The sequence below is a fragment of the Apteryx rowi genome, unplaced genomic scaffold (genome assembly GCF_003343035.1).
Source record: "Apteryx rowi isolate R43461 unplaced genomic scaffold, aptRow1 scaffold_0, whole genome shotgun sequence".
NCBI classification, from domain to species: domain Eukaryota; kingdom Metazoa; phylum Chordata; class Aves; order Apterygiformes; family Apterygidae; genus Apteryx; species Apteryx rowi.
This window is the reverse complement of record NW_020447195.1, coordinates 5,623,792-5,648,988: the sequence shown is the minus strand read 5'-3', so window position 1 is coordinate 5,648,988 and position 25,197 is coordinate 5,623,792.

The window sequence follows — 25,197 nt, the reverse complement described above, 5'->3', positions numbered from 1 at the left end:
CACCTATGCAGTCAAGCCATTGGACACTGCATGACCCTCTGGCATGATGGGCGCTTGGGTAGGCCAAAGTGGTCTTGCTCTAACAAGATCTCACACCAACAGAAAGAAAAGACAGAGGTGGCCTTTTCTGGCCCCTTTCATTCTGACACAATTTAAAGTAACTGCTGAAATCAACAGTTATTCTGTAGCTGAATGCACGATTGGCTGGTGATTTTTAATGGGAAGGGATGTCATATAGAAGATATAGTCTTCATGGCCATCAATGATCAAAGGGATTCCCTAGTTTTTTGAAAAGCAAATAGGAACAGCAGGTCTCAGGACAGCAAGTGGAATCACTAGAAAAGCAGGTTCAACTACTTTGGGCTAAATCAACCTAAATAGGTGTCAAATATATTAGAATTAGAGGTGACCAATGTGCCTCTTTTCTTTCAGATAAATGTTACTTTCCTTTCACCAACCAGTTGGGTGTTGTAAGAGCCTATTTCCCTCTAAGCACCGTCTGAGAGAAAGTCTGACAGTGCCTGATGTGCGCTTCCAAAGGGAGTTTAGCACTTTCCTACATCAAAGTAGAGCTCACTGTTAAACTGTGGAAGACATCAAACATTTCATAACAAGGATTTCAACGACAACAGTTTTCTGCATGTTTGACCCCAGCTGTCCTTTTAACCCTTTCCTCTGACCAGGCTCTCTGAGCCGGGTGGAAATCCATCTGATTCCGACCGAATGCAAGCAGCTCAGCAAAATGTGCTCTTCCATACCCCTCCGCATGGCAAATCTCCAGCCCTCTGGAGACACTTCTGTTCCTGCGGCTGCAAAAGGGAGGGCTGTGACAGACTCCCAGCCCTCCATTTTCAGCCTTCTGGAGCTTGTCCTCACACCCCTCATCTTGCTTGTCCCCAAAGAAGGGACATGATGGTTTTCTAAGGAACATCCCCAGCCCTCAACATATGCTTCCTCACAAAGGCCTCCAATGGATATGCTAGTACTAAACATTTTCAATTATGAACTCCAATTAATTGTACACATGCCATGACCCACAGCTATTTCAAAATCACACAGCTCTGACCATCCTTCAACATCCACATTTGGGCTCTTATTCTCAACTTTCTGTCTCTTACATTCTTACTGCCCCTGAAGTGAAGAGGGAAAAAACAAATCCTGTAAAGTCAATCRTCAGTGCATTTGCTCATTAAAATATGGTCAGCCTACATGAGAGTTTTGCTTGGAAAGAAAGGACTGCTGGAGAATTAGTCACTGCCTGGGAGGCAGGAGAGGGCATTGTTTTATAGAGACAAGAAAGGCTTTGGAAAGCAGATGATTCTAATTTACCTTCTTGACTTTACTTAGCCACTTTCAAAAAGATTTCTCTTTGTGTGGACTGTAATGTAAGCTGTATAGTTTATAGATGCAAGGAGGATGAAGGTTCACTTTTAACCCCCCAGAAAAGAACAAGCTGAAGAAATACATCCTAGAGAATTCTGCCTTTTCCTTGAATGACACCAAGATTTCAGCTCGGGTGACCATCTCCAGGAAACACCCACTACCATTAAAATGCACTATGAAGCCATAACTGGACAGTTTGGGCACTTAGTGTATAAGTCAGCATGTAGCACCTGAAATCGGATTAACTGTCATTTAAGACTAGTCAGTAGTTTGCTAGGGTAAGAAACAGTTGAGACTGAGAAAAACAACACTGGACATAAAACCTCCCAGCAATTGCTTCTCTGAGGAGATAAGACATCAAGAGAGACTCATTAAACAAAAGAAAGATCAGGCAACTGGATGGTAAATCAGGTCAGGAGAATATGGGAACAGTCTTCCCAGAAGTTTTCCAGCAGAGAAATCTCTCAAGTAATAAGTTTGAAATAAAATTTTTAAACTCTTGAACCATTTTTGCAGCATTTCTAAAATGAAAACTGTCCAGTTTTCAAATTTGAAAATAATTTTTTTTCATTTGGGTATTTCATTGTACTATACTATTAAAAATGACTCAATTTAAAACACGTAAAATTATAGAAGAAGATACATCAATTCACTTCCATTTTATAGTTTTATATTCTGTTCTCATATATACAACTTTGGGGGACAGAGATTAAATTTTTCCACCCATTCAGAGTGGTATTTTTTAACGTATCTCAGAAGCGTTCCAGGGAAGGCAAATCAGTTTTTGACCAGTCCTAGTTAGAGGAGGACTTTGAGACATATTCAGAATTGAAATGATATCTTAAAATTGACCTATGAAAGAAGCATTAGACAAGAAGAAACYATTTATTTTATTCTTTTCCACTTAATAAAATTGTGATCCAAAACTCTTCTGTATTTATATGTTTATTCATTTAATGTACATTTTCCTTATTTTTTTGTATTAGATTTTTGATCCTGTCTAGATTAAAAGACAGTGGTAACTGAAAAACCCACTGAATGGTGACCTCTCATAATCTCATTTCCTAAAAGAGGAAAGCTGAGAAAGCAGAAGAAGGAAGGGTGTTTTAGTCTGGGCGTTCAAAGCTTTGTTTTGGCAACCTCCTATGTAACTCAGATGCCTAAAGAAATGTTTGGATAAAAGAGGTCTTTGCTAAAATGTAACACTCACAATTTAAGGTATTTTTTGCCTACTGAAATATTTTATGCATACATGAGAGACCTACCAAAATAAATTCCACACCCTTAATTTTCATAAGTTTAAAAATAAATGCATTAAATGAATCCTTCTACTTTAAAAGTTCACAGAGGAAGAAAAGGCAAAACCAATTTATGTGAGGCGTGTTTCCTTTAATACACATGTAAATAGACTTCTCTCTCTCCCACAAAAAATACATCCCTCATGCAAACGCATATTTGGATTGGCTCCATTCTTCATCTATTTCCAATCACAAAAGCCACCACTCCTCCCAATAGCGATCAAAGAGATGAACACAGCAACTATAACAATTGCTGCCATGGAGAAACAATTTAACAAAAACATGTGAATATATTTTTAGAGTCTCATAATACGACTTCTCAACTGGAAATGAGGGAAAACAGCATCTCATGACCATGGGTTTGATCAAGCCCACCAAAAAATGCTCTGCAGAGCATAATTTGAGACCATTGTGTCAAACTTTGAATCCACTAGAAACCAGCTAACTAAATGTAACAAATTAAGGCAAGTCAATTTAAAAGGGCAAAAATATCACTACTTGTTAGTGTGCTACTGATAGACTACTCWGTGATGAGCTAAATAAGCACATACATAATCACTTTAGTTTCCAGTAATGTCATTCAAATTAGTTTTTTCAGGCAGCGTCCTAAACCAGTGCTGAAATATTGGCTTGTGCCTCTTCTTTTGAAATGAGTGCAAAAACAGATAAATGTAATTCACAATATCTCTTCTAAAATTTAAGGAAAAGACTGGGCAAAATCCTTTTTTGGGTCATTCAGAACTGAGGTGCAAAAATACATTTTGCTGAGTTTTTGCCTGTATGCCTCTGACCCATCTCAGTTATGTCTGAATCCTTCTTAATCAAATCTGACAGAAGGATGGATAAATAGTCATTTAAATTCCTTCAGTTCTTGTGAAAACAGGTGGCTAGGTGTGGAAGAGACGTCCCTGCAAATGCCTGGACCCAACAACAGGAAAAGCTTCATTTGAAGCTTCCCATTCTCAGATGCAAGATTAAAAATGAAACACAAACCCAGAATAAAATCTTTTTTAATTCTGGTGCTCATGCAAAGTCTTGTCTTTTTCTTCAGTTTTCCCCCAGTTGTAGCAGTTGTTATTTTTGCCTTGGCTACAGAAATAATTACCTGGCCCCTCTGCCGTCGTAGCAGGGCTGAGCTGGCCATTTGCAAGAGCCATGGCTGTGAAAGGCCGGGATAGAGAAAAGCTGTACGGCCCTTGCTGGGCAGGATTTGTCAAGCTTTTGAGGGCTATGATAAAGGTACTCAAAAATGCACTTTAAAGTAGTTGAAAAACAGAAAATTGAAGCCATGAACTCAATGCAAAAATTAGCGGTGTTGATGTTAACTAAATTGGGTTCGTTCTCGCTATGAGTTACCTACGGTCTGTTATACTCCACAGGGAAAGATCCTGTGGTTGTTCCCACGAATGAGCCCATTGGGATCACAGGGTTGTAATTCTGCAATTAGGTTTGGTGTGGGAATTATTTGAAATCAGTATAATTGCTACTTCCGCAGTGTGCTCCTGAATCCAAGTGTTTTATTTACCCATTCTTCCCCAAGAAAACCCTGGTGGAATTTTTACAATACAACACTTCAGCCTTTTAAAAATTGCAAAGCACTTTATTTAAAAAGATTTCAAATCTGAATATATATTACCAAAGACTGCTTTTTGACCAGTATTTAACAAGTAGTGGCTTGCCCTTTCCGTACAGTACGCACTCAGTGACCTCCGACCCGTGCATGCCAAGGAAGGCCCTTCTGACATCAAAACATTACTCAAGAAAATTCCTTTCAACAGCAGGTACTTTACTGACCTAGATTAAGTTGCTTGAGACGTCAAAGCCCTGAAAAAAAGAAGCTAAAATTGGCCTAAATGACTTCAGGCATAAAATCTGACCAAAGGAATTATGTCAGATGCTATAAACAGAGAGAAAAGCATGTAGGAAATATGAGGGATCAAAGGGAAAATCAAGTTAGTGTGATTTTTGTTTTCTCCCTGCTAAAATAGATGCCCCTAAATGTACTGATGTGGAAGGAAGTAACTGTTGTTGGCTGCCACACAGCTAACTGCAGAATCTTTTTAAGAGTAATATTAAAAAACAAAACAAAACAAAAATGTGTTGACTGAAACACTCCATGTGATTCTGAGCTTTATCGAAGCTCCTCAGTGTCACAACAATAACAAATATATTCACAAAAGAGGCTTCTCAGGTTTTTTTGGAGAAAACCTTTGCTCAGGACGCACGTGAGTGAGGCCCCATCAGGTAGCGAGGGAAGGGGTTGACCTGCAGCCCTTGCCCACGGGCTGTTGTGCTGGAGTCGCTGCAACAAGGGCAAAATCCCCCCGGTTTAGCCCCAGTAACTGCTTCAGCGGCCCAACCTGCGTCCCTGCGTGGTGAGCAGACAGCCCTCCCGCCTGTCCAACAGGTCTTGCAATCGATGACCTTCAGGCTCACAAAACACCCGTACAGCAAATTTCACCTCATGATCTCTAAAAGCACATCGATAACAACAACAACAAATTTAGCACTGATGATATGCCTTGATCTGCCATCTTGTCTGCTCTCCACAAAAGGGATCATGCCGTGAATTGTTGGCAATGCAGTCTACAATATCAATGCAGAAGAGGAAGTATCTTCAGGACTTTTCCCACAGTCATAAGAGGTCACCCTAAAATTTAGCTCACTTCTGAGAAGGAAAACAATTATGCTCCTCCAAAATAACCAGAAGAAAACTAAGCAGGCCCAGCTCTAGCCTCAACATCATGGGTAGAACAAGCATAAGGATCAGGAACAGCCAAATATCTGTTGAAATAGAATCTGGCCCAACGTCTTGTACTTCTAGTCTTTGAATCTTGAGTTAAATCATAGGTTCATAGCCACATAGGTTTTTAAGGAAAATCTTCCTTACCAAAGTCCATGAGGTTTTGTAACCTTAAAAACCTATCTCTATTCAAGCACCAAAATAAATTACCCGACTTTCATAGGTGTTAAACAGCTGAAGCACTTTAGCCCCTTCAGTCTAAACTGGAAGTGCTCTCTGCCTGGTTACAAGTCTGGACCTCACTGGGCAAGTGTCTAGTTCAATCCCTTCATTTATACGGTGAGGGATGCTCCTGTCCCGCAGATTCTCAGCAAAGCCTTGAGAAAGGTCACATTCGCTCTGTCCTCACGTGGTCTGAGGGGTGGCGACAGGGTAGGTAGACCCAGGGCCTGCCCGTAAACCAGGACTCCAGGTGGCTTTATTTTGAGACAGTCAAGGCAAATGTGCAATACCATCTGCACTGGAACCTCAGCTAAGAATTTGCAATCAAATCAAACCTTTAAACAGGTCCAGTTAATAAACGGTATAACTTTTACAGTATATAAAATTATGCGACTGTTTGAAATGTAAAGTTGGAGTGTATTTTGCTTTGGTGCAAATGGTTGCAATTTCCCCAAATGGGCATTTCAACACAGTTTTGCAAGGATGAGTTTTTTAATTGGTTATTCATGATGAAAATACTGCACTGAGCTAAGAGCGCCCCACAAGACGGATACTTAGAAAATCCAGTTATTTTTGTAATGGACATAAATAATTTGGTCGACAGTACTCTGGAAAACTCTCCCAGCTTGGTTAGCCACCTCTCCAAGTTTTACCACCACAGGATTTAGAGACTGAACAGCAAAACAATGAAACTGTATATATCTTAGAATAAAAGGAATATCGCTCCTTTTAAAACACGTAACTCTAGAAATTCATAGACGAAAATAGAGAAAAATTCCCTAATGTATAAACTCTATAGCATGTAACCAGGGATTCTTGCATTGCTCCAACTTAACCTTAGAGCTATGGGTAAGAGCAGAGTCCTGCGCCTGCCTCTGTGGCCACCAGATTGCTCAGGGTGCGAAACCCCCTGGTCCCTCAGCACCTGCCTCACTGCCAGCTTCACCTAGCCGCCTTCAGAAAGTTTTCTGTACTTAAAACCAAGTATGTAAAACAAAAGCTACATTGCATTCTGACTAATAACGTGGGCTGATCTTTCTAGGCTGCTTTTTTTCAGCAAATCTCAGACGCGAAGGAGAGCAGGACCACAACTTTTTCTTAGGGATGGGCAATCTAAGGATCATGGGATTAAAATGATCTGTACAGGTAGAGTCATGGCAAGGCAGGGCTAATTGGAGACACCCCTTGGATGACTGAAATAGTCATTACAACAGCGACGCACAAATCTCTGCCAGAGGAGCAATAGGATTTCTGCTTTTGAGTTTCCAATTGCTGAGCTCATTTCTAACTCTTTGTGACTCGCAGTGCTGTTCTCATTAAAAAGAAAACAAATGGATTCACTTAAACTGAAACATAAAATCCTTCCCTTGACATTGCTGCTTACGCTGCCCTGTTTGACTGAATTATATTCCAGTCTCCTGACAGTCCTTAAGGAAGTGCTTAAAGCCTAAGTCTGCGTAACACCCACTGTGAGGAAGGGGTCACCCAAACTCCTATCTCCTACTGCTCAATTTAGTTAAGAAGAAAAAGCCTGTACTCATATTCCAACACATGTTTCTGCTTTTAGATCTCTGGGAACTTTCTGTGTCTTTTTTTTTTAATTTATTCTGGGAGCAAATGTCAGTGCACTCAAAGTCCAGCGAGGTCCTTATCTTATCACCTAAAAGACAGCGCTGACCTGTGCACGCGGGGAAGCTAAACCGCGCTGCTGGGAGCAGATGGCCTTATGAGATTGCTCCTGTGCCACTGTGCTGGCTCCCGGTCCTGCAGGGCCAGGCTGAATTACGTCTGAAGTGTTGCTGGCTTTGTTCCTAGCTTTGCTAGCACATCAGAAACTCAAGAGCAAGGTAATAGCTATCTAGGCAAGGAAGGGAGGGCTGTGCCAAGTAGACGCAGTCGTGAAGATGCACAGGGATGACCGGCAGCCCTGGCATGGATCCGCAGCCACCAGCAAAGCAACACCAAAATCTCTGCTGCCAGCCTTCACGCAGGGCTTCCCCATCCTGCCGCGCGGTTTAGCAGTGCTATAATTGCACCAGCTTTTGCTACGTTGGCATGACCAGCACCTAGACAACATTTCTTATGTGGGCAGAAGGTTTTCCCTTAAGTGCTTTCAATATTTAGATGTGTGAATGTGTGTGAATTACTAATTTATTTAGTCCTACCCTTACAGAAAATACGACAGAGAAGTAGAAATTGCTGCCTGTTAGTGCTACAGACCAATATGGTTGCACTGCTTCCTGGCTCTTTTTTCCTAGCTTTTCTTTTTCTATTCACCTGCTGCCTGGGACCTGCCTCGAGGTTAGGACAGTCTTCTGGTCGTGTGTGTTGTCCAGGACTCTCAAACTAGGGCTTCTAAGCATTACAGTAATCAAATCATCCAGATTAATTAAACCAGAATCTTGATCCTTGCATTAGCCAGAGGATCCCTGAGCTGGGCCGGCTTCACGGACCGATGAATGATGCAGATGAGCTGCTTCAGCGCTGCTGCAGTCACCGGCGCTGAAAGGCCCCGGCATAATTCAGGGCTGCCAAAAGCCTCTGCACTCAGTTTTCATCCACGTCTGCCCCAAGCATGGACACAACGCTTTTCTGAACGGACATGCGAGCCTCCGTGGCTGCCTGGTCTGAAGCAATAGCCCATCCTTTCTGCGTCGCTGAAAAGGCATGCAGGCAAAACAAAGAGAGAGGAGAATCTGCTCTCCAATATTCTGCATTTCAGAGTTTCCATTAAAATTAGTCGTACTCAGATCTAAAAGTTCCTGAAACAAATCATCTCTAGAAAGCTTAAAAAAATGATTCCTTAAAAAATTAAAATACTCAAAGCATAGGAGAAAATAATTTTTTTCAAAGGAGATTTAATGAACACTGACAGTTATTTGTATAATGTTTGTTATGTGGCATCACTAAGATTTTTCTACTGGTGAAGGTTAAATGAAAGTGTTTTGACAGCTTTCACTAGAGGGATGATATTTAATATAGAACAGTTTGAAAAACAGTATCAGGTCCTGGAAATACCTTTTTGGTTAGTCATGATGACCTCCAGCCCTGTGAAGAAGAAGTAGAAGAAGAAAAAAAGCCTAAATCCTGTATTTTCTGTTTTTAGCAACTCATCTCACAAAAGAAAAATGACCTAAGATTTTTAAATACCCTTTTAAGGCAAAATGGTGTCCAAGCCCTAATATTCATGCTTTACAAGAACTGAAGTCCTGAAAGCAAAAAACCCAAATGGAATCTGAGCAGATTGTCTTTTCAAAGAAGAATAATTAATAAAATCCAAACGCTTTCAAAATTTGGGAATGCTCCGATCTAAAGTTTGCAACGCAGCTAGGCCTCATCCTTCCACCTGCACAGCAAAATGAGGCAGAACTCAAGCAGTTTCCACCTGAAATCCCTGTGACCGGCGTTGGGGCTCTCCAGCCATTTGCTCATCTTTCCTTGAGAGCTTCACCCCTCGATTCCCGAGATAAATAAATCCTGACAGTAAACGCCTAAGTATTGAGAATTTAAGAACCATAAGGAAGATATGGGAAAATGGAACATGTGTTTACTCATCTCTACTCAAAAACTCATGCAGATAAGCTGTGTCACCTATAAAGAGTAATGTTATGACATTTATGATTTCTACCAGGTCGGTGAGTTTGCTTTCAYGCTCAGAGCCAGCTTCTGGGGACTTGATAACAATCTACTATTTTCCTTCTGGGAAGTCTCTCCCTGTGCAGRAAAAGAAAGGCCTAGCCACACACAAGTTTTAGACATACAGCTCCTATTAATCCGAGTGGGAACTGTTTGTCCACATTTTGGCACTTTGGGAACACGACGGTGTGTTTGTGTTTATATGTGTTCTGAGGAATCCCATGGAACATACTTGCAGTTTCAAAACCGCTCTCCTTCGGATTTTTTCAGTCCACAACATCTACTTCATAAAATCCCTTTATAACAAAGTCACATTTTTTCATCCAAAAATGAAACAGAACCTTAAAAAGGATTTTAGATTTCCCCAAAAGAAGGAAAAAAAATTATTTTCTGGATAAAGATTGTACAAGCAAGCTCCTTAGAAGAATTCATTGTTAACTGAAAGTACAGATTTCTGCCAGCAGGCGATTTCTATGATAATGTGCAAGTGCTGGCTCCAGTCTTCTGTACACCTAATTTTTTGTGCTGACTTTCCAGTGTCACCTCACACAGAGAATGTGCAAAAAGTTTTCACCTCAGTTTGTACCGTTGCAAACTTTCTGGGGAAAGGTGCATCCGAGGAGGCACAGCTCCTCATATGGTGCTGACTGCTTGGCACCATGTGATGGCACCCACAGCTTCTGAGGAGTCATTATGTGTTCTTCTCAAAACTTCATTTTTCACACGCTCCAAAAATGTTAAAGAGGACACAATGCAAAAAAACCCAAAACAAAACAAAAAACAAAGTAAGAATAACAATAGCAATCACAAACTCATGAAAGATCAAGAGATGACAGTTTCAAAAATATTAATAACTCCAGGCTTGTTTCATTATACTTAAGCTATATCTTACAGAATCTGGGGGAGGGAGTTGTTGGGAGAAATACCAGTAAAGGACTACAGACGCTTAGAAAAAAATATAAATTTGTCATTGGGAGCAACTCTTCAACTTCAAAGCATCTTCAGTCTCTTAAAAGGATTTACATCTGAGCTGAAGGGAATTTAGGTAATGGGCAGCTCTGAGAGATGTAGCCTCTAGCACAGTTTTCGCATATCGCACGGCTAAAGAAACAATTCCTATTGAGTTTCACATGATGATTTATTATCTCAGCAATATGCAAGCTTCTCACTGCCTCTTTAACATTGACTACACACTTTGTGAAACTATCTAGAAAATGATATAATAGAARAAGCAGTCCCCCAGCCCTGCCTGGAAATCGCACTTTGCCTGTAGCCTCTCACGAACCACAACACTAATGAAGTAATTCCCAGCCTCCCATGGGGTTACATCAATGATTGCCGTGCCGTTTTACAAGCACAGGAGCGCAGACATGGGTATGTAGGACCCGGACTAAATTTCCACAGAGATCTTACGACAAAGTCTGTGTTCCAAGGAAGGAAGGAAACCACGGAAAGAAAGTACTTTTTTTTTTTTAAATAGAAATTCAGGCGTTTTCCCAAAGGAGAAGCCTGAATCAGGGTCCAGACTTCCAAACTATTGCTTCTAAACTACCAGYTAAACTACATTTTTACAACAGCTGAACTACTCAACACTAGGATGAGACATTAGAGAGGATCTCAGACCAAAACCTTTAGTCAGACATGTCCATACATTACAAGAAAGTTAGATTTCTATCAGAATGTGTCTCCCCAAACCTCACATCCAAACTCCTCTTCTTGGCTTGAAGCATACACCATTTTAACCAGAATTAAACTCCTCATTAGTAAYACAAAACCAAGTGGTACTACTTACAAAAAGCAAGAATCTGCTTTTAAAAAATATCATCACAATGATATTTTAGTTTTGGATTGAGAATGTCTATTGATTGCTTAAAACAGATCAGATAAGGAATGAGAACCAGCAGTTTTATTTTAGGCTAGTGGCCAGAGGCTGACCTGGTGTAAATCCAGAGCGTCTTCACTACTTCAAAGACCATACTCCAGATTTCCAACCCTGAATATAATAAAATCAGAATCAATATGATTTGTGGCTAATCATTTCACCTCTGAGTGCTTTTGTAGAATAACGCCATCTTCTGCCTCACGGAGTTTAGGTATCAGATAAAAGCTGCTATAAAAATACATTTTAGAAAAAGATTTACTGCTGTGATACATAATTTTCTGTCAACTCTTTTTTCTCAGCTGGCAGAACTTTCTATCTAAACAAAAGATCACCCTGCGAGAATTGTCTCTCCTTGAAATATTCACTATTTTAGTTAAAACCTAAAAATATGGGTATACTGTTAGTTTTAGCCAATCTTGAAGCCATTCTATCATGGTCCCCTTTCAGTCATGGGATTCATGGCATTTTCTTACGGAAGCAATAAAGGGCTTCTTTTACCAGCCACCAGCTGCTCTACAGTAGCGGCCTGTGTGCCTGCTCTTACCCAAGGTAAAAGCTAGACAATTTGGTTTTTTGTTTTGTTTTTTTTTTTTAAATCTCTCAGCCCCACTGCAGACCAAGATTGCGCACAGGCAATCAGTGTGGAGCACCTCTCACTTGGCAAGCTCCTAACTTAGTTTGCCCTTCCTTAATGTTTTATGGGCCCAGACCTTAACACACAGCCTTTAAATTCTTTGCAAGCTCAAAGGAAGGTTCATTACGCAAAATAAGGTGAAAATAAGAACCAAAAGAAAACCCACAGTTTTTTGCCCACCTTTTTCACAACTGCTAATTTCYCTGCTTACAGTCTTCCCACCCTGCCTGACTTCAGAGCTTTTTCGTGGTTCTGGGGACTGTCCGAAGCAGACACTTTCCTTTCCTTGGAGTTCACAATTTCATAAACTCCTAATAACTGACCAAACTGCAGCAGAAGGCTCCCTTACCAGCCCCCTCATTTCTGCTGAAGAAATACCAAAATGCAGCCTTTTCCCAGCTACTGTTTTCACTAGCATCCATAAATTTTTGTGTGAGGCACTCCRAAAAAAAGTGAGTTTTAATTTTACTTAAATGCTTAAATGCTGCTTGAGTATTGTGGATTAATTCTTGTGGTTTAATAGCAGGTTAAAAATAAATGCGCTCTTTGTGGTTTGCTTGTGYGTGACAAAGCCCGGTCTGAGCCTTTTTGGAGTCTTTTGTTTCTTGCTGCTTGCAGATAGCACTCAGGAAAACACATTCCCAGTGGCCCCATGGACTGGAACATCCTTTTGAAAGGAGGATTCCCTCCTCCTTTTTACCCTGGGGCAAATCTAAGTGATAATGTGAAATACCTGCGCAGAAATTGGCATCTCTGCTCTCACTAAACTGTGTATTGCCCCTGAGGGCAAAACAGAGGTGTGTGCGTAATACCAAGCGCTCTGGCACGAATCCCAAGTTTCAAGCTCTTTGCACCATGTGATGATAGCTATTGATGCACGCAGGGGGGAATTAACCCTCTGTGCTCCAAAACGACGTCTCCCTGAGCACTGCGGCACTAATCCCAGCTGGAGAAGCAGAGGCGGATGGAGGGGGCTGCTTTTAACCTCTTGCTGACACAGAGATGCCCATCCGACCTCTACTCCTGGCAGTTTGGGAGGTGGGAACAGCCCCTGCAGATAGGCTCAACTCTCTGCTAGGAGAAAAGCTTAAAACACTATTGAATGTGCATCCGGACCTTGCCTTAGGTTCAGCTGGGCTCTCTGTGGGTGCTAGCATGCAAGTGGGCCTCAGGGCTCCTCCGGCAGTTAGAGACCGAGGAGCTCATAGCCTTTGGCTGACATTGCTGTGGTGGCAAAACTGCCGGGGAGGATGCGGTCCTTCTGATGGAAGAGATGGTTGGCCAGCTTGCTGCCCAGGCCACTGCTCCGGCTGCAGCAGGAACGGAGAGAGCACTGGCACGGGCTGGGAATGCTGCCATCCCTCTGCCTGCCATCCATGCCAACGGCTCCTGACGTAGCTCCTGGTTAGCTCTAGAAATGAAAACCTACATGGGTCTAAAATTAATAAAGGGTGATAGTGAGAGTCGTGGGCATAGCCTCTAAATCAATGCCTCTGCTTCAGCTCCGTTACTGCGACTATGGAAGCATCTGATGGAGATAACCTTTGGGAGCTATATAAAGCTATTGCAGTACAAGAGAGATCTCTGATGCCTTTTAACCTCCTTTTATTTCAACTGTTAATACGTTCCCCACTGGCTATAGCGCAAATGGACCCAAGCAGCTAACGCAGAGGTTGGGTTGCTTGTGTTACATGTTGGTTAATCCAACTAGCAATTCAGCAATGGGCTAAGCAGATTCCAAAATACCTGCCTTCTCCGCAAACAAGCTGGCCTCTCACATTGCCATGTTTGGCCCTGCTTTTCACAAACAGCCATGCATAGTTACAGGAGCTGCGGTGATCGGGATGGATGGGGAAGCAGGAACGGACCCACAAGATGTCTAACGCTCCCTTGTACAAACAGCTCTGCTGACTGTGCACTCCCAGCACTCCTGATGCAGAGATACCTACACATAACACTGCTTTATTTGCACTTCGGAATTAATAGCACTCTCCTCTTCTCCTTGAGAAGCCTTCCAGACTTAAACCAGATGTACACAAAAGTCATGGACTCTTAATTTTTTTGGTGCAAGCAAACAGACATACACACCTACCGTGATTTTTTCAGCGACTCTGTTCATTGTTATAGCATATTTTCATTGCACAAAGACTTTTTCCTCAAGCCTTTACCTGTCTTGTCTGTTTAAACTGCGGTCTCTGCGGGGTGCAAATTCTCCTTTTCAGCTTGTGCAGAGAGAGTCATGCAAACAGGCCACAACCTCAGTAACACAGATAAATGCAGATAAAATGTGCAATGGAACAACAAGAACTAAAGTCCCTGTTATAGGTTGCAATGACTGTAGGATTCAGCTTTTAGAGCCTGGATAAAACTAGACTGTGCAATTTAATGTTTATATTTGGAATTTGCCTTTTACTGCTGCTTCAGAATTTATACCCACATGGTCCTTTCTGGAGAGACAGCCTACATCACTCACCTCACCTGTCCTGAGCAAGAAGTATTACTCTAGTTCAGGGCATCCTTTTGCGCAGAAATCACTCCCTCTTTTAGGGACACTTTTTTGCTAGGATTTCCAAGGTCTTCCAGCAACCATCTGAACACAATCTGAATGAGAAAGACTATTTGAAGTAAGAATTAAATGTCTGTGCAAGATAACATCTCAGTCCAAAGCTCACTGAAGCTAGTTAAACTCTGTCAACTTCAATGAGCCTTGAATCACCTCCTTGTGAAGACCTCTGAACCTAGGGATCCCATGAAAATACCAAACACAACAGGAGGAGAAGGAAGATTTCAGAAGCAGCTGGCTTCCTTGAGACATTGCTGCATTTTGCCCAATACCCTAATTCAAAGAGACATAAGAATAGCGCATTATCACGACAAGAGAAAGAAAGGCTTAACTTTGCACACTAGTGACGAGGCTGAGACCAAAGAGAGCGAAAAGTTGGCGGGGGCCAAAAGCAYGGCCAGGCTGACAATGCAGGAAGGCAGAACTTGAAGTCAGATTTAATGTGAAACTGTTCCCTCTCCTGCTTTATTTCACACTCTTTGCTCCCTGCTTATCCCTTCCTTGAGAGAGTCATTTGGAGCAGAGTTTTTCTTTCCGCCCGTGTCACCCAGAGGACCTCGGCAAGGCAGATTCCAGCCCTGGATGCCTGTGCTAAAATTGGGTGGTGTGAACATTGCCCATAATGACTTAGCATTTTCTGTGAACAAAACGCTAAGACCCATTTCCTTTTCTTTTGCAATATAAGACCACTTCAAATACTGCTTTGACTCTAGGGGCCTCATATCCCAACAGCTTTTTTCTTCTCTTCTTTAAGAAAGAAGTGGTAATTACGACAATATGCAGTATTGCGTCTGTGTGACTTTCATATCCAGCTTCAGTGTTTCTAATGTAGCTTTTGGAGTCATTCTTACTCTCTCCCTGCAAGAGGCAAAGGCAAGGATAATTTAGGAATCTTTAGGACTGTTTACATTCTGAATGTTYATGGGGAAACTGCTTTGAAATGAAAATACATTTTAACAAGAATGTTATTGTTTAGTTCTGTTCTGCTAAACAGGACTTAAATACACTCAGAGTTTGTGTCTTTATTTATGAATTTGATTGGCAATTTAGGAAACTGCCATTGGTTATTTGAAGAGCGTGTTTATTTAGTGTTACAGTTTTGGGTCACTTCCCCTCAAAGGAAACTTCAAACATATACAATAGCAAACTTGACAAATCATGTCAACACTTGCAATTGGACACTGCTTTCTATTAACTCTTACGTAAACTAAATACATCTGGCAGAGACATTTTTTGCTAAGTGATTATCAACATTTGTACTCTACCAAATCATTTTGATTGCCATCCTTTATGCCATTTTCAGTTTAAAAAAGAAAAAGCAAAATTAAGTTAGAAGAAAGATGGAGAAAAGAAATGTCCTGATTTGGAAGGCAGAGGAGGCAAGGTCAGGTTTGACAAGGTATTTGACCACTGAAGTCCAATGTTGGGAGAGTGAGGAGGGCAATTCTCCTCTGAATTCTGCTTCAGAGGGATTAAAGGACAGTTTTCAAAGATAACCAGGCACCTAATTTCTTGTAACCAGCCAGAATCTGGCACACACACTGCTTACATACTTCTGCAAATTCTGCTGGCGGACTCTGTCTAGGTGCCTAGTGAGCTTTCAAAATCTGGCCTTAACTGATCTGCCTGGCCTCACCCAGCGTTGCATCACCACCAACTCCTGTGGTCGTGTTGGGAAAGAAAAGGAGGGCTGCAGCTGCAGCTTGCCATCAGTGCGTGTTGTGTGCTCGGAGAATGCCTCCTGAYTTGGTCCTCTCTGGCAGCAGAGGTAGGAAACACCTAATATCTGGACCCTGAATATGCCCTGATGTGAAGAAGATGCTGAGCTGCTGAGGCCTGTGACAGGTAGCTCTGCGCGCATCCTGGCAGGTACCTAAGCTGTCTTGGCAACCACCAGGTAAAATGAGACTGCTACGAGGTCTAGGAGGTTTCAGGGCTAAGAAGTAGCTGAACTGGAATTTTTTTAGAAGTATAATTTTGTTTATATATATATATATATATATATACACACACACACACACACACATACGTATATACACACTCCCAATAGTCAATGAAGTCTAACAATTCATTCAGCTGACCAAGTGCAGATGTTTATTTTAGGATGAGCTGAATACCTCCCTAGACTGCATTGCCTGGATCTCTCCTGATAGTAGTAGAGCGTAGACAYCCAGCCTACCTGCAGATACCAATGCAGAAGATGTTTTCTAGACTTGATTCCCAGTTATTACACCACCAGAAAAGGGCTGGATGGCTGGAAAGAATCTCAGATATGAAACTGATAGGAAGTATCTCAATATACTAAGTCAAATGGAGTTGTKCCATTAATATAAATGGGCTCTGAACCAAGTCTTAAGTGATTTGACAGAACGGCACTGATCTTCAAAGACATCCTTGTTGAACTTAAAAGCTACAAACAAAACATTATATTACAACATTTATTTGACAATCATAATTATTCTTCCCCCACACTTAACCTTGAGAGAACTTCTGAGAGCTTTAGACATTTAGAGTCCTTACTAATCTAAATGTCCAAATTCTGGGACGCACCAACTCAAAGTTAATCTCAGTTTATCTAGGAATCTCAGCTGGAGGTTTCCCAAGCGTCTCTCCGAGATCTCTGAGATTTTCAAGCTCCATCTGACTCAGACAACCTTACAAACTGCTTTTTACAGCATTTARGTACTTTCCACATCTGGCCCTGAAGCTGGAAGTGTGTGAGGCTCAGACCCAGTAAAACATAAACTGAACTTTTATGAAGCCCATAAACAAAGAGTAAAATAAAATATAAAATCTCTGTCAGTTTGCAGATTGGACTGGTTCTTTTGTTTATTTATTTATTCATTCATTCATTACCTTGCATTGTAACAATAAAAGTGATTTTATATTCAGTAACTTCCTGAGAAATATACCACTGGTTGGCTTTTGAAGCTAAGAATTAACCCTGTTCATTAAACCTCCCATCCAATCCTTATTACCCAGGACACATCATTGCAAACTTTATCAATACTGCTTAGTTACCCATATTCCTGTATCTAAGTTCTGTTTTCTCTCTGCCTTTGGCAGGATTCCAGTAAATGATCGTAGTTACAAGGCAGGCAAGTTCTCTACTGGAACTCAATAACATGGAGAAAACAAYGATTTTTAGGTTTTTATGGTGGTCTCTAGACAGCTGAAAATATCTATTATATTTGTAAATGATACAGATATATGATAAGACGTATAAATGTCTTCTACTTCAACACACACTTTACTAAGTATATATGAACAATTGTCTGTATGCAAATATTTATGCCCTTCTACGATAAAGATAAAACCTGAGAAAGTGCAGCAGATAMTGTACTTCTTTCTTTTTTAATACCTAGCTCTGCTAATGTTACCAAGTTTTACTCCCGATTTTGGTGACACTAATACAACCATGACCTCCAGACTCTGAGGTTCCACATAGCTTTGCCAATACACCTTGTTCCCGGAAGATATTCAGGCCCGAACCTCCCACGGTCGCCAGCTGCCAAGAGGCAACATACGTCGCCAAAACTCTGAAGTTCCAGATCCGCGGATTTGGTCGTGCTGCTCTGCTCTGATTTCAGTGGGCAAACAGAAGTTGTTTGTTTTTTTTTTAACCCTCCATCCCTCTCCTTACCATTTACCTTTTAAAGTTTGACCTTTACACATGCAGATTCTGCCACTCTATAGTTTTCATTCATTGATGTTTGCTTTTGCAGAGTAAGACCTCTTAGGCACGTTCAGCGAGTCTTTAGAGAACCCCACTCTATCTCTCCTTACTATCATTACCATTTCATCATCCGTCAATAGCACTTATTCCTTGGTCCTGACACAGGCATCTCCAGCCAGGATAAGATGTGAATTTCTGAACTGAAGCTCTGTCCTCTGGGAATACGGGACCGACAGGATCAAGAGCAATGTCCTGGCATGCCACGCTGCGTCACGGGGACATAAAACGTAGTTAGGACACAAATCCTGGGCAGCTCCGTCTCCTAATTGTTCTATATTCACAGGAAAGTCTTCCAGCAAAAATATGCTTTTAATTTATCAGGAAGCCCAAACTCCTAACTTTGCTTTGCGATGTTTTCCACAACTTTTCTGATCCCTTTCCCTTCCATCTAGCTTTGAGTTTGTACCTATAGCAATTGATTTATCCTCCTCTGTCTATTTAGAGTGGAACAGAAAAATGCAATGCAAAGGCTCTGCACTTCCCCAGCTTTCCTTCCCACGGACAGGCCCAAAAGGGCTCTCAGTCTAACCAGCAGCTTGTCATTCTGTCTCTTTGCAAGGACATGCAAATTTGCAGGGGTTTTGCAGGAAACCATAAACATCCCAGGCTGCCTGCTAGGAGGGCAGCTGTAAGTCACCAGCACTTTCTGAGGACAAAATGTAATTTAAAATATCTAATGCTCTTCACAAGAACACAAAGATACATATGCAAATTTTGAAAAGTCCCGGAAGGAATTACCCAAAGTACTTAGAAAAGCTGTTGAAGTGTAATAACCGTGGAGGTTTTTCCCTGCTTCTCAGCAGAGACGTCGCTGGCAGGCTGGGCTCCCCAGGGTACAGGGGATTTCAGCGAGGAACAGAACTGCACTAAAAATCACCTGCTGTATCGCTGTAAACACAGACTTAGCGTGCTCAAAATGAGAAAGCAGTCCCAAGAGTGCCACAGCCCGGCCGTGCAGCCAGAGCTGTGTGCTGCTCAGTTTTGTAGCCAAGGCCTTAGGGATCCATCCAAAATTTTTCCTTGATATTTAAAGTAGCAGCAAACTAGCCCTGAAATGTTGGTACGAGCACCTCTGTGTTGCTCTAATACATCAGAAACATTTCTYATAGCCAGGTTAGAAACAGCAGGAACATATGGTGAGCAAACTAATCTTAAGCAGAGAGCACAGGCAAAGCACGTTTCACTACAAAACCTGGGGGACACCAAACTCTGTAGCTGCTAAATTCCACTCTGATTCAAGATGACAGCTTCTCCTAAGGAGCGGTCACCACTGACCAGAGCAGACACGAGACAGTAAAATAAATAATGCTATTTCTAGGAGGGAATTTATAGTCCTGAAGTCATTTAAAAACAGAAAAGAGGTCAGGAGAAGGATCACAATATAAAACGAAAGCTATTCTGACCTAATGAATAGCAAGGAGACATTTTGGCCACCTCCTAGGGAGCACTGATTATGGCCACTCAGCAACCTCTCTAGGTGGTGGTTAAAACATCTTGTTTCTATTCATTAGTTCAGTGGTGCTTTCATTCCACAACAGACGCGTTTATGAACCCCTCCCTCCACCCCTGCAGCACCCCTGGATTGCAAATATGTGATCCACAAGCAAAAAATCTGGAATTACACATCATCACCCCTAAATCTTCCTTTCAGCTTTCCTTTCCCCTCCCTTGTGATATTCTGTATTTATACAGAGCATCAACTCCTCATAAAGCGCAGAAAGAGCCCACAGCGGTGAGGAGGAGCGAGGCCAAATGCTGGGAAAGGTGGGTTAGAGACTGTGGCTCTGATTGCAGAAGCAGAAGAGGAGAACAGGAGATATTCGATACACTTCCTATTTTCCCTGCTGTAACACATCATTCAGGGACTCTTTGCAGGTCGTTTGCAACGACTATAAAGCTGAATCAACTTGCTGTAAGATAAATGTGTGCACTCCGGGTGGCTGAGAGTCAGACAAGCATTGCAACTGTAGCTGATGAACTCCTTGGAAAGATATTTTTATGCATCTCTTAATAGGTACACTGCCATTATACATGCATAGCAATGAATGTACTGCACACATTTCCACTAAGACTTCAGTCTTTGAAGAATCCGAATGATCTCCAAGTGCTTTACAGAAATAGATAATGGTATCCACACACTACTGATGCAGTGACTCAAATCAAGAGTAAAGGTTGCTTTAGAAAAGGCATTTAGGTACTGAAAGAGACCCTGCGATGCAAAGGGCACCCTCACCCACTGGCCTGGTCCYTCCTGTCTCAGACAACTGCCTAATATAACTCACAAATTTGCCCAGTGCATCCTAACACTGCCTTGGGACTGGCGGTGTTCCTGCTCCCACCACTCCTCTTGTAAGTAAACCTCACTGCTTGGATGGCTCTAAATCTTCACTTCATTTCCAGCCTGGAAGTGTCCCTGGCTAGCTGATGCTCACTAGCTCCTGGGCCAATGTATTTCATTTAGCTTAAGTATCTTCTCTCCTCCTTCCACCTTCCCTAAGCGAACTGGGAGAGAACAAATCCATCTCCCTATAGCACAAGCACCAAGCTCGTCACTTCTCTCCTGCAGAATAAGGTTCTCCTACTTGTAGCCCTGATCCACTTTGAATTAATCTTTCTCAAATCCAGGTGAGCAGAAAGGTACACAGCACTTGCAATGACATTAAGAGGTGACTGCCTCCACCTGCTCCATCACACATGTCCTTGAACCGAGCTGGACCTTGCATCCACACTGCAGAGGCTCGGCCTCCGCTCCCTAACTGCCCCGCAGCGGCTGCGGGATTTCCCTCGGAGGAACGCAGACCGGCGCCAGGCAGCAGGGCACTTCTGGACATTTCCCTCGCCCTTTAGTTGCATCTTTAGAGATGTTAAACACGGCCCTGGAAACTCTGCCCTGCACCGACTGAACTCCGATCTCACCGAGGTGAAGCTGGGAACAGAATTGTGGCACTTTGTTCTTGTCATACTGGATTTGTGCGGCACTAGCACAACAGCTGGATGGTATATATTTAAAGCAAATACAAGCAGATGTACCTTTGTGGATGAAAATAAAAGTATGTTTCAAACAGGCTGCATAACACCTCAAGTATCTGTTAATAGCTTAAGCAGGTACGAAGAAACAAGTCTTCTATAAAGTACACATGCCTGAGATTTATCACCATTTTTTTCTTTTTTTCCCTGACTGAAACCAGAGGATTTCTCTCAAACCAGCAGGAGGAAAGAGGCAGCCTCTGAGAGACCACTGCAACCATATTTCCACAAGGTTAAGAGCCATTTCTTTCTGGGGTACCACCTGYCTGTCATGATAAATAATTTTTGTTCTGATTTGTGATGTTTGCTGTCATGGGAATGAGTCCATTTACTCCTTAATGTATATAAGATGTGCAGCATGACACAGAATTTGCAACAAACAGCCAGGGCCTGATAGCTTATACATCTGTCCTCAATATTTTGCTCCCTAGAGTTGTCAGCTTTTYGAGTGCAAAGTTACCAACAGTACTGATCCTTGACCAATAGATACCTTAAGGTCTGGCACGAAAACAAGCATATTACATGTGCTTAGGACTTCTCTTCCTAGCAGAAAAACTGCATTTGTCACTGAGAAAAATACAGCGCTCTTGCTTTTAAAACTGATGTTTGAAAAATATGCAATATTGTAAAAACTCGACCTCTTGCACATCTCTCTAGTTGTGCAGGTTCCTCATATCAACACCGACTTAATGAGCACCTTAAACATGGTGGAATATTTTTGTAAAGAAAGTATCTGTAGGTATGAGATTACAGAGTCATATGTGAGAGGAGGCAGGCTGCACGTTTATGCATTTTGCTGTGTGTACCCAACAGAGGGCATCAGTGCTGCCCAGACAAGATRTATTGGGATGTCTCTGACACAAGAGATTTCTAAAAGTACTTATTACTGGCTTAAACTGCTCCCCTGATGTTAGTCAGTAGTAAAACTGCCAGTAGAAACACCATTAGGCCAGGGCAAAACATCTGTGAAAATRTCACTATTAACGTGCAAAAACTTTGTGTGCAAAATGATGTTTTTTAAAGCATTGAAACATGCCATGATTTTACACCATAAACCGCCCCCCGACAACATTAAGAAATGTAGTCACTCTCATGGCCTACTGTAGGTGTTCTGGGGGTGGATTTCAGGATATAACACTGCGCTGATGGAGAAAGGAAATGTGAAATGCCACAGCTGCTCTCTGACTTACAGCATCTATGCTACTTTCGGAAATCTGGCTTTTGTTTTGCTGATGTTAGTTTGGATGCCACAACGCCTAAAGGGACCCCCGCATCAGAAATCCTCCTAAGTCTCTGCCAAGGTTTGGGACYGCCCAGATCAAAGATCCATCTCGGTGAGAGTTCCTATCACGAGGGTGTCAGAAAAGGGATGTTTGAAAAATCTAAGCAGAAATTTCCCAGTTTTTGCATCTGGCTATGTAGCCTGACAAAATTTTCCAAATGCAAAACCTCTTACCAACAGTTTTGGGGCTTTTTTTTTTTTCTTTTTGAGATTTGGGAACCTTCTSTATTTTCCACCAATCCCTGAAGATCAGCAACGCACTCAAACAGGTTAAGCAATCTTATTATGTCCTGGGCCACCAAAATACACGGGGCTCTGGCTCAGCATGAYATTAGTTTTCAGAATCACACCTTTCCTCTGAGCGGGCTTTGTGGACGGGCATCGCAGTCAGCCTCGTCGCAGACCGAGGGTGGGCCAACCTGTCTGCCTGGTGCCCGACACTGGGTCCCCCAGGGAGGACGGGTGAGCCGCAGCCGCGCTGGCTGGCTGATGCTTGCTAAACCCAGCTCCCAGCCTCCTCCATGGTCTTCCTGCTCCCATTCACCGATACCCAAATTCTCTCCATTCCTTACATTTTCCTACCATTCCTACAGAAAACAGAGAGTTCTGGGAAGTGATTTTCTCCGGTGCAGGAGGTTCTGTAGTAGCATGCACAAGTCTGTGCACAAATAGGATTTTCATTATTTTTTCTAATAAGTAATATTTTTGGCACACGTAGCCATTTCCTATATGTGCCAATCTTTGTTTCAGGCAGATCCAATAGTGGCCTTCCCTCCTGGCAGATAGCGTGAGCCGATCTGTTTGCAAGCACCACCACTCACATACTCACATGCTCCTTTTCCTTTACCTCCCCCTCCTCCAGACATTCTTTGACATGATTAGTGGCTAAATCAGATTCTTTAATTGAAAGAAATATAACTGAACTTTCTTCTGCTGGGAATGTGCCAGAGGCCACATCATAAGCAATGTCAAAGAATATTGGAAATAATATAGACCTCTGACATTTGTGTTTAGCGATTCAGCATGCCCCAGGTGGTTTGTTTGGGATTGGAATTTGTCACTGCTATGAGGAGATAGTCTTTGGTGGTTGGGGCTTAAGGATTGCTGCAAAGAGATATAATAAGATATGTTTAAACAAGTCAATGGAATGCTATGCTTTAATCTCCTCCAACGTTTTGTACAGCCATGTCCAGAAGGATTTCTTTATGAGAGACATCCAAGCATTGTCTTATTCTTTCTTAGATGGTAGCAACTGAAAAGAATACCCGTTTTTTAGAACACCTTGCAGCTCAGGTAGGAAATATTGAAATGTAACCTCTTCATTTAGTATTCACGCCATTCCTTTGTCTTTCCTTCCCATCTTCTAAGTACCTGAACAATTGGCAGTTATTCACTGAACCTTTTTCCATGGCTGTGCAAAACCCAAATTATTTATTGGATCCCACAAGTGGGCCTCATGTTACACTTTTCAGATAAGATTTGCATCTTCCAGTGTATTTGTCTTCTCAAAGAATCACTGGGCTGGAATGACTCGTAAGAGGTCACCTAATCCATGCCCATGCCCTGAGGAGTATCATGTACAGTACAGCCCTCTCGTATCATCCAGACCCTGCAGTGTGTACTTGGAACTGAATTGCATGAAGTTTAGATAGACTTTGTTTCATTTTCACTTACTTCTAGTTCTCTGATATTTTCAAATTTCTCTGAAACATCCACTTCACACTTTTCATAGTTTGCAAATAGCATTTAATAACACAAACTCACTGTGGAAACTTGTTCATCAAAACTGGATCAGTAAATTAAAACTTTGACAACCACTGTTGTATTTTTTTAAATCTATTTTTGAGATAAAACAATTATGATAATTTTCTCACCTTATTTTAAAAGATGTTTTTAATTCAATCACTTGATAGCTCTAACCAGTTTTTCCAAGAAAACACATTTTCTTGCAGGAGACTGCACATTTCTTACAAAAAAATTATATCTGACTGACTCATATAAGATAGCAGGGACACTGCTAGTGCTACTCAGTCTGTGCAAGGTTGCAGCAGTTCAAGTCCAAAGAAGCTGCGCAGACAAGTTCCCAAAGTTTACCTTAAAGGGAACAAACGTGGCAGTCTCTTACACCTTCCTCTACACAAAATTGCATCACTTACGTACAAGCCTAGGAGACCCATTTCCCAGCTTGGATACTTGTAGGCGCTCACATATTCCTGCGGTATCCTGAGGTCTGGCCACCAAGAGGCAGCTCAGGGCTTACCTGAGGGCTTCAGGTTGGTCTCCCCYGCCCTAGATAGCACGGGGCCTTCCCTCCTTCCCCAAGGCTTGGTGCATGGGGAGGTGAGTAGGTCCCTCCTTTAGCAGAGATGTTTTACCAGAGGCTGGAGGACCTCAGAGGCAGGAGCCCAGAGCTGTGCATCTAAAGCACGTGTAGAAAAAGGCAGTCTTCAGCCTTAACCAAGCCTGATTAAGGTAGGTTTAGCTGTGATTCATCTGGGAATGCCCCCCAGAGAGAGCTTGCCCCTGAAGCTCTCATGTACCATCTCAGAGGGAGAAACCCATTTCACCGAACCCTGAAGCATGTGGTGGAAACCGCAGGCTCTCAGGGTGCTCGCAGTGGAGCCAAAAGGTGCAAAGGGGCAGGAGAGGGCGCCCAGACTCGTACTCATGCAAAGTGCCTGCCTGGCCTTCCCCACCTCTGCTCTGACTTCTCCCTGGTGCCCCTCGCCTGTGCRGGCGAGGGACAGGACTACCACGTGCACACAACGCTTCACCATTTGTGGTCTCTTTG